This window comes from Martes martes (genome assembly GCF_963455335.1).
Source record: "Martes martes genome assembly, chromosome: 13".
Lineage (NCBI taxonomy): Eukaryota > Metazoa > Chordata > Mammalia > Carnivora > Mustelidae > Martes > Martes martes.
In genome coordinates, this window is record NC_137901.1 from 10,176,498 (window position 1) to 10,190,701 (window position 14,204).

The 14,204-nt window shown below is 35.5% G+C and overlaps 1 pseudogene across 1 annotated transcript; it reads right to left on the minus strand.

The window, feature by feature from the left end:
* Positions 1–12,126: 12,126 nt before the first annotated feature.
* LOC308354498 (glyceraldehyde-3-phosphate dehydrogenase-like) lies at positions 12,127–13,192 on the minus strand (annotated as a pseudogene). The gene has a single exon. The product of its transcript is annotated as a glyceraldehyde-3-phosphate dehydrogenase-like (transcript).
* Positions 13,193–14,204: the final 1,012 nt, after the last annotated feature.

Below are 14,204 nucleotides of genomic sequence, written 5' to 3' on the forward strand. Positions count from 1 at the left end.
ATCTTTTATGAAATTATCATTATTCTTATTCTGCCCTTCTCATGCATTAATGTGGGCTATGTCAATGTACAAAGCAGAAAGTTCAGTGAGTTTAATTAGTAATCATAAGTGTCTCTTTTAATAATATTAAAAACCATCAAAAATTCATTCACTAATTTAATAAACAAATACACTCTACCATGCCGTTCTGTCTGAAAAGTTTTCTTTCCTAAGCAATTCTACATTTATTATTAGTTTGAGGAAAATATGCTGGTAGGATAATGTTTCATATGTAAACATAATTTAATTTGTATTTTTAGAATTTTTAATGGTTTTGGCACTTCTCTGAAGATTCACAGAGATCTTTTAGAAATCCAATATTATGTAACTATTAAGCAAGTATTATGAATAATGTGTTATTTTCAAAATGAAAAGTATCAAGGTATCTTCATAATTGATAGTTATTTTGAAAACATATGCAAAAGTGAAAGGACAATTCATCCCCAAAATAAAATTATTATCATCAGGATGATTTTCCACAGACTAAATGGAAATAATATAAAAGAATGATCTCTGGAGCCATATTGCTAAAATTTGAGTCCTGGATTTGTAACTTTAAGCATTTAACCTCCATGAGCTGTTTCTTCATGTTAAGACTGGAGTAACGATGATCATACCTATTTTATAGTGTTGTTCTGAGTTCTAAACAAGTTACCATGGAAAGAGCTCTCAGAACTATCTCATGCATGCATATGATCTCTTGGTACTTTTTTTTTTTTTTAAGATTGTATTTATTCATTTGACATAGAGAGAGAGATCACAAGTAGGCAGAGAGAGAGGAGGAAGCAAGCCCCCGTTGAGCAGAGAGCGCAATGCGGGACTCGATCCCAGCACCCTGAGACCATGACCTGAACAAGGCTTAACCCACCGAGTCACCCAGGTGCCCCTGATCTCTTGGTACTATTATCCAAACTCAGTGATAGATGTAGGCTGAATTGTACATGTAAGCTATTCCAGAGGCAGTTTTCATTGCTCTTGTCAGGAGTTAACATGGAAATAATGTACCGGTCACTTACAGATTTTATACACAATTCACATATTCTTGCTCCATAGTAGCACACATATAAAAGATATTTCAAGTATGTTTTATTTTTTTAAGATCTTCTGGCAAGAAGATCTATATTTTGTAGAATATACCATAGAATGGGAAGAAAATTTTCATGAAACCTACAAATCTCCTCCATGCTGACAACATCCTTGTTTCTAATCAAATAATTCCAAAGAGGTCCAAGCTTAACTTAATTTCCTCTCACACATACAACTGTGCTCTATTGTCTTACATACATATATTTAATCACTGATTGCACAGGAATACCCAAACTGTCAAATAATCTTATTCTATTTTTATGGATTTCTTTTTCTTCTTTCAGAAGATACTCTTATTCTTTCCTAAACTTCTCTTGCTGCTTACAGATTTTCACCAGATGACCTTCCCTTACACTTCACTTAAAAAATCAAGGCAATTAGGAGGTACCAAATTTACCTCTTTACCATCAAATATATGCATCTGCAAACATTTGTGCACAGACACTAATTTCTTTTCTGCATTTCCAATTAAAGGTCTTGTTCTGTTTTTCATTTTTTCCTTCCTCTGGTATTATGGATCCCATATTTTTTCAACTTTTCAAAGACACTGGTTGAGAAACTATCTTCTAACTGTGTATTATCAATTTCTTGCTCACAACTAATTCTTCAGGGAAGTGAAATATTGTTCAAAACATTTCCTGCCTCTTTCTATTAACCCTCTTTAAAAGTTCTCATCCTACTAGAGGATTATGTTCTGACTTATGCACTCACGTACTGGATTTTCCATGTGATTTCCTTCGATGAACGGTATCACAGTGAGATAAACAGTTGTTAACTTTCAGCAAGAGCTTAGAAGTATTATATTTTTTTTTCCTATTCTTGCTCTCCTCTAATATGAGGAGAGTGATGACCCAGGAAGGGGATGCTACTTCAGCCAGAGCTACACAGAACCTGGACTAAACAACAAGAAACAAATTACACAGACCTACATTAATGAAGCAAATAAAAAACATATGAGGTTTTAAGCTAATGAAATGTTTCGGTCCTGGAGAGTTTGGGATTGGTGTCTGTGTTTCCCCCTTCTCTTCTAAAGTACATTCGTCACTTTCTTAAGGGATAGAAACTCAAAAGTCAGATCAACCTAACATATTCAGAAGTGATGTCTTGAGATCACTTCAAAAATTGCTTTTCAGATTGAAAACTAATAATCAATCCTGCAAGTTCTTTTGTAATACTAACCAGACTGTCTGCTTCTTGATCTTCTGCCACTGAAATCACACTAGGAAGATTTGCATACGCTTGTACTGTCTGTAACAGCTTTAGAGCTCAGTATTGAAAGATAATTCCATATCATCGCTTGGAAATTTACCCTAAACTTGGGTAAAATAAGATAGTTTTCAAACTCTGATGATATCTTCAGGGAATCTGTTATCAAATCATGGATCCATCCTCCCTTCCTTCCTTTCCTTCTTTGTTCCTTCCTTCCTTCATGCATTTAATACTCATTAACTTCCTACCAAGTAATAAGCCCTGAGACATATGATAGGAATACAAACACATAGAAGACACAGTCCTTGATGTCAGGAAACTTTTGTTACAAAAAGTTAAGCAGAGCCAAAAGTAAATTAATAAGGTAAAGTGTTATGGGTATCATTATAGATTCATACACAGGATAAGGCATTAAGAAATGTATAATCAATTCTGCTAGGAGGAAACAAGACACATTAATAGAGTGCTGCTTTTAGAATTGATTAACCATAAAGGTGGAGAGTGGTCCAAGTGCCAAGGAAGAGGGATCCTGTAAGCCAAGACAAGGAAATGTGAAGCATCCTGGAATGTTCTGGAGTCAGGAGCATTTCAAACTATAGGGAACAAATTGAGGGTGGGGGGATGGGGTAACTGAGTGATGGGCATTAAGGAGGGCACGTGATGTAACGAGTACTGGGTGTTATATGCAACTGATGAATCACTGAACTCTACATCTGAAACTAATGATACACTATACATTAATTAATTGAATTTAAATAGAATAATATAATAAAAAATGGCTGGTTTCATGTGTGTGGAAGGAGTAGTGAATAGGGAAACTTGGATTAAAACTAATGGCATAGATTTCTTTCTTTTGTAAGTGATTAAAACTGCACACTAAAAAAAAAGTGCACATTAAGCATGCCATTTTAATTGTCTATGTCTATGAGAAGTTTATTAATTATACCACAAATCTGTATAAAACATGTCACTGCCTTTAGGAGCAGCTTTCAGGGATATATCTCAATGCCTAGAAGACACTTGTCTTTATGATGTTGATATTATAAACTTAAGTCTGTAACATGAGAATAAAAGTTTTAATTGGATCCTAAAATTGATTTAAATTATTGTACTATGAAAGCAAAAGACATAGGACGCTTGAGAGTACAGGAATATGAGTGTGGCGGAGGAATAAAGTTACTGCAAAACAGTTTTAGGATGCGCTAGGATGGCCACTTGTCACCAAGTTAGTAACTCTATCCACCCTTGAATAACTTTTTAATTGACTATTAGGCATATTTATTGGGGTGAAGAATAAAATAGACTTAAGATCATTATTGTGAAAATAAACCAAAATGAGCTTTTAAAGTTATGCAAAATATTAAGATAGAATACATTTTGCCCAGAAAAAGATTTGGGGTTTTTTTTTGACAATGTAAATAGAAGGATATAATTGCAAATTTAAGTTTATTATCATCTTTATGTCAGTATTTTTTTCTGGACTTCTCACTGGGAACATTGATGAATAAAGACTTACAAATGGGTGTGCTCCATTTCAGAAATACATCAAATGTTAATGCACTATAGAAAGCTATTGCATAAAGTAGTGTGAGCATCTGTTTTTGAGAAATTTTTTCAACTAATACCAATTTTATTCTACATGAGTTATTATTTTTTCTTTTTTTGTCCTAATTTCCTTTTAAAGAAATATTATGGAACTACTCTGAGACATGTAAGAAGCTGTTTTGTAATAAGAAAATTTGACTTTATGCAGGTGTGTCCAGTCCATTAACCTTTTTCATGTTTTTGTTCTTGTTTCTCTGAAAAATTTAGCATTCATCTTTCTGCATTTTTATTTTTTTTTACTCATTCATCAAATATTTAGTGAATATCTAGAGTCTATTACAAACTGTCCCAGGATATGGATTTTCAGTGGCAAATCAGGTTCATGTGGCTTCTGTCCTCCACATGTTACCTCGCTTATATCTTATTTAAACTTCACAAGATCCATTGGAACTATTTTTTACATGAGGAAACAATGTGTATGAACACAATGGTGGAAACCTGTCAAGTTTAAATAGCTGACAATCTTTCCTTCCTAAATCCCTTTACACTCTCATTAATACCAGGACTTCTAAGGCAATCACTTTAAAACTTTACATTTTTATTTTTATTAAGCTTTTAATTTTATTCCAGTATAGTTAACATACAATGTCATAGTAGTTTTAGGTGTACGATATAGTGATTCAGCAATTCTATACATAACTCAGTGCTCATCACAGTAAGTGCACTCTTTAATCCCCATCACCAGTTTCACCCATCCCCCACCACCTTGTTTTAAACTTAACACTTCTTTATTGTCTGTATCAGTTTGGTGGTTAACAGCATGTCAGTTAATTCTTACAAATAAGTTCTTTTAAAAAAAAGTGCATCGTTATTCCCCTGATAATCATCTTGGTCCACACTTTATGACCGACCGCATGGTTGCAACAATACAACCTCCTCCCTGAACTCCCTAAACTATATTTCAGTCCAGTCACTCAGCCCAGAGCGATGAAAGCAGCTTTTTAGTCCCTGAGCCACCTGCCAAAAATAGGTAAGAAGAAAATGGTGGCTTCCTCCCACCCCACCCCCTTTTAATTTGGTTTATGGTTAAATCTTAAAAGGGTTTCTTCTTCCTATGTTATATTTAATTTATATATGAGTTACTCATTTCCTTATCTTCTGATCTTATGCCTGTATATAATAACATATTCTTAGTTGGTCTTTTGCCACATACTGCTCTTTATTTCATTTCTTGGTTAAAATTCATATGTATGTTTATTTGTGGTCACTTGGTTTACATCGACCCATTCGATGTGACCGGTTCACTCAGGCGTTGTTCCAAGGGACGTTCTTGAGCCTCAGACAGAACCCCCAGTGGGTCTAGTCTTTATTTCTCCTTATCACATCAACTGCATGCTGTGTCAACTTCTATTCTTTTATTGAACTGGGTGGTCACACTCCATTGCCTCATGCTAGGAACACCTTAACCCTGGATCAATCCATCCAGTTAGCTTTCCCACAGCAACTCAAAGACGGATGAAGCTTGCTGGAAAAACAAAACAAAGTAAAACAAAACTACCTCTCAGATTTGGTCCCTTTATCAGTTTCCTAACTCGCGTTTAACTGAGTCCTCATTGGTACCTAGAAATTCTTTCCTTTTTAATTGCTGTTTTATCTTCTTCTTCTTTTTTTTTTTTAATCATTGGCACTGTTACTCATCCATAATTTTAAAAAGGTGAACTCAATCTCTATTTCACCAACCCCCCCCCAAAATTAAATAAAATAAAATAGAAAAAAAAAATAAGGAAGAATTTCCCGCTAAGGTATGCCAACAACTAAAAAATGACCTTAATGGATGACTTTGCTATCAGATGCTAATGGACAAGAATTCCCTCATGGGATCTATGGGATCGGGAGGGAGACAAACCACAAGAGACTCTTAATCTCACAAAACAAACCGAGGGTTGCTGGGGGTGGGCGGGTAGGGATAGGGTGGCTGGGTTATGGACATTGGAGAGGGTATGTGATATGGTGAGTGCCATGAAGTGTGTAAGCCTGATGATTCACAGACCTGTACCCCTGGGGCAAATAATGCATTATATGTTAGTAAAAATATGTATAAAAAAAGAATAAAGGTAGTTCTCCTAGTACCTTGCTTTTTAGATCCACCCTCTCTTCTCAAGCCAAGATAATTTGCTTTATGGAAATAAAACACCTTTAAAAAATCAGCTTTTCTTTTTATTGCATTCTTCTCACAATATTAAACACAGTTAAAACACTGTGTTTTATAAACACAAAAATGCACATGAAACACCTCTCTCCTGACCTCATTGTTCTCCCTACTATTGCCCAATTTACCTCTCACCTATTGATTAAGTCTTCGTAAACGGGTGACTTCACTGCTGCTTCAAACACTCACTTCCTGAGTATCTCTTTAACTCACTGTCACCTTTGCCCCCATCCGTCCTTTGTCACTAATGTCATTAATGATATTGGTCACCAGTGGCACAGACCCTACACACTCCACAAAAATTAATTTAAAATAAATCATTGACTATATGTAAAAAGCAACACTCTAAATCTCCTAGAGGATAGCTTTGGATAAATTCTCTATGACCTTGGGTTCAGTGGTGACTTTTTTGATACAACAAAGGCATAATCCATGGAAAATAATAAACTGGACTTCATTAAAATTAAAAATTACTGTTTCACAAAGGAGCCAAAAGAATGAGAAGGTAGCCACAGAATGAGAAAAAGTATCTGTGAAAGACATTGGCTGTTAAAGGACAGCTATCTAAAATATACAGAGAACTCTCAAAGTCAACAATAACAAAGTGAAAAAACAGAATAAAAATGAGCATAAGTTTTGAAGAACCTCACCAAAGAAGACATAGAGATTAAAAAAAAAAAAGCATATGAAAAGATGCTCAACATCAAATATCATTAGCGATTTTATAAGTTAAAGCAACAGTGAGAAACAACTATATACCTGTTAGAATGGCCAAAATTCAAACCACTGGCGCACCAAACACCAGCTGGGACATTGAGGGACAAGAGCACTCATTCATTGCTGTTGGGAATGGGGAATAGTGCAACCACTTTGGAAGGCAGTTTGCCAATTTCTTACAAATCCAAACATATGCCTAACCATATTATCCAGCAATTATGCTCCTTGGTTTTTACCCAAATTAAATGTTGAAAACATTTCCATACAAAAACCTGCAGGTGGATGTCTACAGTAGCTTTACTCATTACATGCCAACAACTGGAAGCCGCCAAGCTGTTCTCCAATAAGTGACTGGGTCAACTATGGTCCATCCAGACAAGGGAATATTACTGAGTATTTAAAAATATATACGAGCTATCAAGCCACGAAAAGACATGAAGTAAACCTAAACGCATATTTATAAGTGTAAGAAGAATCTATAAAGCTACATACTGTATAATTCCAACTACATGATACTCCAGGAAAGGCAAACTATAGAGACAGCAAAAGATCGGTGGTTGCCAGAGGTTAGGGGGAAGGAAGGGATGAACAGGTAGATAACAAAGAATAGTTGCATGAGTGAAATCGTTCTGTGTGGTATTATGATGGCGGATACATGCCACTTATATTTACATTATATATCTTTCAAAACCTATGGAATGTACGATATCAAGAATGAACTATGATGTAAGCTGTGGACTTGGGATGATGATGGGTCAATATAGGTTCATCAACTGTAACAAATTTATCATTTCGGTACTGTAATTTGATAGTCCAGGAGGCCATGCATGTGTGTGGGGGCAATGGTATTTGGGAACTCTCTATACTTTCCATGCAATTTTGCTCTGAACCTAAAGCCACTTTTAAAAAACAAAGTCTATTAAAGAAATATATAATTGGGATAAATGTAATAACACTTGTACAAGACTTCTACACTGAGTACCACAAAATCGTAATGAGAGAAATCCAACATTATCTAAATTCATGGAAAGTTATACAGTGTTAATGGTCCAGAAGACTCAACATTTTTTCTACCACAAACTATAGATTTGAGTAGCATACATTGCTACTACCTATAGATCTTGCAGTTAAAGCTACTGAACATGTTATATAATATAAAACATTATATTTATCCATTCAAAGGTGTGCTGCATATTTGAGTGAGGAGTAATAATAGTATACTAAATAAGAAATAATATACTCATTAAGAAAAATAAACATTTACAAATTTATAATTAAACTTGGTTTAAATCACAAATATCTTTCCCTGACTTCTAAAAAGCAGACATAAGTTCTTTAAAAGCCCATGTAAAATTGTGATGGGACTATCTTGCATGGGACCCACTTTGGATTTGGAAAATTCACTAACTTTTGCAATATTGTGATTTAATTTATATGTGATTATTCTAAGATAACATTCTACCTCATGATTATTATAAATTTCCTTTGACATGTGTCAAAGAGGATTTATAAAAGACATATCACTTAGAAGTTTTTTTTTTTTTAAAGATTTTTAAAATTTATTTCGAGAGAGAGAGAGAGTACATGCAAGCCGGGAGAGAGGCAGAGGCAGAGGGAGAGAAAAGGATCTCAAATGGAGTCCAACACAGGGCTCAATCTCAAAACCCTGAGATCATGATATGAGATGAGACCAGGAGTCGGAGTCTTAACTGAATATTTAATGAATATTTTCATTAAATATCACATATATATAGCACGTTTTACAGATAGCACAATAATTGAATGAAAAAATGAGTTAATATTTTGCAGTTTTAATAACATGTCTTTTTAGATAACCATATTTAAACCCATATGACAAACCTGTCTTTCTTAAAATTTCCATTAATAAGAAATAAAGTTCATATTGATATGAAAATGTTTGTGTTAATGCCTGGGCCTTGCCAAAAAATTAAAAATAGAAATGACCAAAATATAATTAATTAGAATGAATCTCCAGTTTTCCCCAACCTTGACTCTAACAAAGAATGAAAGGGAAACCGGATACCTGCAGGAAGGTGGTATTGAGCTGATGGCTACTTAGGGACTACATATGGGATCAGGGGTCATGAGAAATGAATAATAACTGATAACTAATTCCCACTGCAAGCGGCCCAGAAATATTCCAAGTCAAGAAGTTATTCAAATGTAAAAAAAAAAAGATCTTTACAAATGTTACTTATAATTACTAAGCTTTTCCAAAGTGTTTTATTACTTACATTCACTTCTGTCTGCCATTATTCCCAAAATTTGATTGACATATCTTTACAATGATGGGCTGCTAGTTTACTTTTCTTGCCTATAATGTCAACATTTTAATTTAAAAAAAAAAAAAAGGCCGTGGAATCATAGTAAGAAAAATATCCTATAATTTCATGAAGGCTGTTGACAGGACCCAACAAAAGAAGAGAGGTGAGGGATAAGAAAACATCTCTGCCCAACTGTTCAGGGGTAAATCTACCCTTCCTGCAACATGTACTGTGTGTATGAACTTGTGTAACACATTTCTCATCTAGAAATGTATTTTCTCATCTAGAAAATCAGAATGATAACTACATGCAATTCATAGGTTTGTGTGAGAATTAAGAGTGTAGATGTATGAAAAAACTCTTAGTGTCATCCCTGAGCAAATATCACCTATATATTATCATAAATAATATGTCGATTCATCTTATCACTATTTTCCTTTTGAAACTGAACTATCATGTAAAGCCGAAATGATAGATGAAATAAGACCTAATAATATCATCATGTTATTTCAGTAAACCTCTTTGACAGATTTTCTATGGTCACAAAGTTTGTGGTTTTCACTAAAACTAGGTTATTCCATTGCATTTATTCCAAGAAATGTTAGCTGAAGTATTTAAAATAATCATGGAAAACTTGTAATAGGTGCTTCAGACAGAGGGTACTCAGGGAGATTGTTCCCAAGCTGTATGTTAAATATTTGTGATAGCAAGGTCAATACTTCATCAAAAGAAGTTTGGGAGAAAAAATATAAGAAAAATATTTTGGAGAATTATCTGTGGGATAATATCACCTGGAGAGTCTCCTAGTATAAATGATCTTTTCCCACACACACACCCCCTTTTTTAAAATACTGTTTCTATGTTTCTGGGATAAATGGAAATTATATGTTGACACCAGTAATTAATATCATAATGATATAGCTGGAAAGAAACCAAATGTAGACAACACATCATGATTTTAAAAAATTGATGTTTGGCAACATATGGGCTGACAAAGCACAGAACTGTATGCAAAATAATAGTTATAAAGAATTTAAATAGTAATACATAATGTATGGGGAAAGATTATGTAAGTCTTAGCATATTCCCCATTTCCCTCTAAAAATATTCAATATCTTATTTGATGATATCAATAGATAAATTAGGGCTGATTCAAATAAAAATGAGTTTAGCTTTGGAAATATAGGTACTTGTATACTACAATGTAAGAAAATGTAGTTGTCAAAATAAAAATGTTAAACAGCAGTATCAGTCAAGCGATGGTTAACATGGATTTATCTCCCACATTTTGATTCTGCATATTTTCTATCCATTTATTTAGTTTTCATGTAGAGACCTCGAAAAAGGATTCACTTTTGCTGATGGATATTGGGGGTGGAACTGCATCATTGCACAGAAAATGCATTAACTGATATGATAACACAATCATAAATGTAATAGGATTCATTACTACCAAGAACAAGCACTATGATGCCTATGAACTTTTCCTGATTTTTAAAATGGATATTAAATGGAAATTTCACCAAGATTTTAAGCCTACAGGGATTACCTTATGATTACCTTATGGTCAGTAAATAAACTGAAATTAATCATCTCAAAGGCAAAGAATTATTTTTGTTCTACAGGACATACTTTTTACTTACTTATTTTTTGTATGATTAAGATATGAAATAAAACAAGGTACGTGTAAAAAAACCCAAGATGTGTTTATAGAAAAATACATACATCTAGTAACTATTTATAGTCAAACACCCATACAATATTTAGTTTGGCCTGCAATTTTTAATGTTCCACTGGAAAACTCTGAACTACATTAAGAACTTATGATCGACTACATTAGTCAGGATTCACTGGAGAAAGAGACTATCTATCTAGAGAGAGAGAGAGAGAGAGAGAGAGGGAGAGAGAGGAAGAGAGGGAGAGAGGGACTTATTATGAGAAATTGTCTCATAATAAATGACCAGGAGAGTCAATGACATAAATCCCATCCTAAGGACTGGAGAAGATGAGAGGCAGTATCCCAGATCAATCAGTGAGGCAGGAAAAGAGAGGTGGATTTCTCCTCCCTTAATCTTTTGTCATAGTTGGGGCTTCAACAGATTAGTTGAGGTCCACCCATGTTGGGGATGGCATTCTACACTACTGAGTCTACTGATTTAAATCCTAATCTCATCCAGAAAACATTGTCATAGGCACATGTTTAATCTGGGCACCCTGAAGCAGATCTCAATGACACATAAAATGAATGGTTACACCAGCTATGCTGATCACTAGAAGAATCAAGAATGCAGAGATTCTCACTTTTTGACCTCACATCTTAGCTTACACATAATTTCCTCCATAAAGATTTTCCTGTTTCCTTGAAGTTTTATTATTTATTCATCAATCCTATATTATGCCAAAGGTTTTATGAGATGTTATCTTGATTTTACTCTATTTTGGTTTCCTGCTTGCTTATCTGTATTATCCAAGAGACTATAAGTCTATTGGTGAGAATACTAAGGATGAAAATGAGGATAGCTAAATTTACCAAGGGGTTACTTTGTACACATCATCATTCAATAATCTTAAAATAAAACATGTTACAAAAGGATAACTTGGAATTCTATTCAGATTTAATATTTACTGTTACATCTTCAAGGGATTCCAATTTTCATATAATGTTAGGGTTTGTAAATTCTACTTGATAAAATCTTGACACTCTTCCATTGTGTGGTAATGTTACCAGACTCCAAAGGAAAATAAGTATCATTTCAAACAAGCACTTTAGGAATTTTCACCAGTTCTTGATAAGGTCAAGAGATCTTTTTATTTATTTGTTTTTTAATTTGGGGGGGCTGGGTACAGTATACTTTCTTGAATTATCATGACAAGATAGGGCTCCTCATGCCTCTTTTCTTCTTCAGGGAGTCTGGGATGGAAACTGTGTAGAGGTCAGGAAATTCTCGGTGTGTTGTGGGATGAGTTACAGTGAGGATTCCCCAGCAGCTGAAGGCCTCTCTCTTGCTCTCACTGGGGCTGGTGATTTAGAGGCTCTTACTCCTTGGAGGCCATAGGGACCATAAGGTCCACCACTTGGTTGCTATAGCCAAATTCATTGTCATACCATGATATGAATTTGACACAGTGGTCATTGAGAGCAATGCCAGCCCCAGCATTGAAGATGGAAGAGTCGTGTCACTGTTGAAACAGCAGGGGACAATTTGTTCATCAGTGTAGTCCAGGATGCCCTTGAGGGGACCTTTCAATGCCTGTTCCATCACCTTCTTAATGTCATTATATTTGGCAGCTTTCTCAAGGCAGCAGTTCAGATCCACGACTGACACATCATGGATGGGGACACAGAAAACTATGCCAGATAGCTCCCCATTCAGCTGAGGGATAATCTTGCCTACAGCCTTGGCAGCACCAGTAGAAGCAGGAATGATGTTCTGGGCAGCCCCTCAGCCATAAAGTCACAGCTTCCTAGAGGGGCCATCCACAAGCTTCTGGGTGGCAGTGATGGCTTGTCCTGTGGTGATGAGCCCCTCCACCATGCCAAAGTTGTCCCAGATGACCTTGGTCAGAGGACCCAAGCAGTTAGTGGTGCAGGAGACATTTCTGGTAATCTTGAGGGAGTTATCACACTTCTCATGATTCACACCCATCACAAACATGGGGACATCAGCAGAAGGGGCAGAGATGATTACCTTTTTGGCCCCACCCTTCAAGTGAGCCCCAGCTTTCTTCATGATGTTGAAGATGCCAGTGGACTCCACAAGATACTCAGCACCAGCATCACCCCATTTGATGCTGGCAATATCTTGCTCCTGGAAGATGGAGATGGGCTTCCCATTGATGACAAGTTTCTCGTTCTCACTCTTGACTGTGTCATTGAATTTTTGTGGGTGGACTCCTACTGGAACATGTAGACCATGTAGCTGAGGTCAATGAAGGAGTCATTGATGGTGACAATATCTACTTTGCTGGAGTTAATAGGAGTCTTGGTGAGTAGTCGCCCAATATGGCCAAATCCATTTACTCTGACCTTCACCATTGTGTCTCTGCAATGCAGCTGGTGCTGCACCACAAGATGCAGTTCTCTGTCAAACCGGGAGGAGTAGAGAGCCAAAAGATTTTTGTTTGTTTGGTTTTTGTTTTTTTTTGGATAGTTAAACTTTATTTTTTCAGTGTTCCAAGATTCATCGCTTATGCATCACACCCAGCCAAAAGATCTTTTTAAAAAGCCCTTCAAAGGCAAGCCTCTAATCATCTGGATGACTCTTTTTATTTAATTAAAAAATTATATCATGAATCTCTTTAAAATTATATTCTTAATTACTTGCTTTAGAATTATTTCCCTACTTATTGTCCAGACTTTCCTTCTGCAATTATTTCCTCAATTTCCTGCATTGTACTTCTCATTGCATTAGCATGGGTATATTGGGGTTAAACACAGTTTTTGTTTATATGTATATTTTCACATATGAGTAGAAAGATAGTTTTTCTGGGTATGCAATTCAGAGAAGGTATCTATCACAGCACATTAAGATATATTACCATCTTCTGCCTTTAATATTTCTTGAGAAAACTATCTTTGTAAATGTCTTGACTTAAATATTATTTATTTGACAGAAAGAGATCAGAAGTAGGCAGAGAAGCAGGCAGAGAGAGAGCGGGAAGCAGGCTCCCCACTGAGCAGAGAGCCCAATACAGGGCTCAATCCCAGGACCCTGAGATCATGACCTGAGCCGAAGACAGAGGCTAAACCCACTGAGCCACCCAGGTGCCCCCCTCTGGTGGCTTTTTAGGCTTTAAAGTTTTGCCTTCAAACTTTGTCCTGTTAATGAAATATGTCTAGTTGTACATTTAGTCTATTGTAAGTCCAAAAACTTGTGCCTTCTGGATCTGTGGAATCATGTCTTCTTCAATTCTAAAAATTGTCATCCATTTCTTTCTCCCATATTCTCTCTCTTCAGTTCTTTCTAATCTTTTTCTCCTTAAATTCATTTTTAAATTTGGGCATTAGACTTGTCTTGCTTGCCTACCTTTTGATTCTGGGAGTTTCCTCTCTGGGAGTTGTGTCTTCAAGAATTGTCTCAGTTTCCCAACGGCAGCCTCAGGACTGGTCTTTA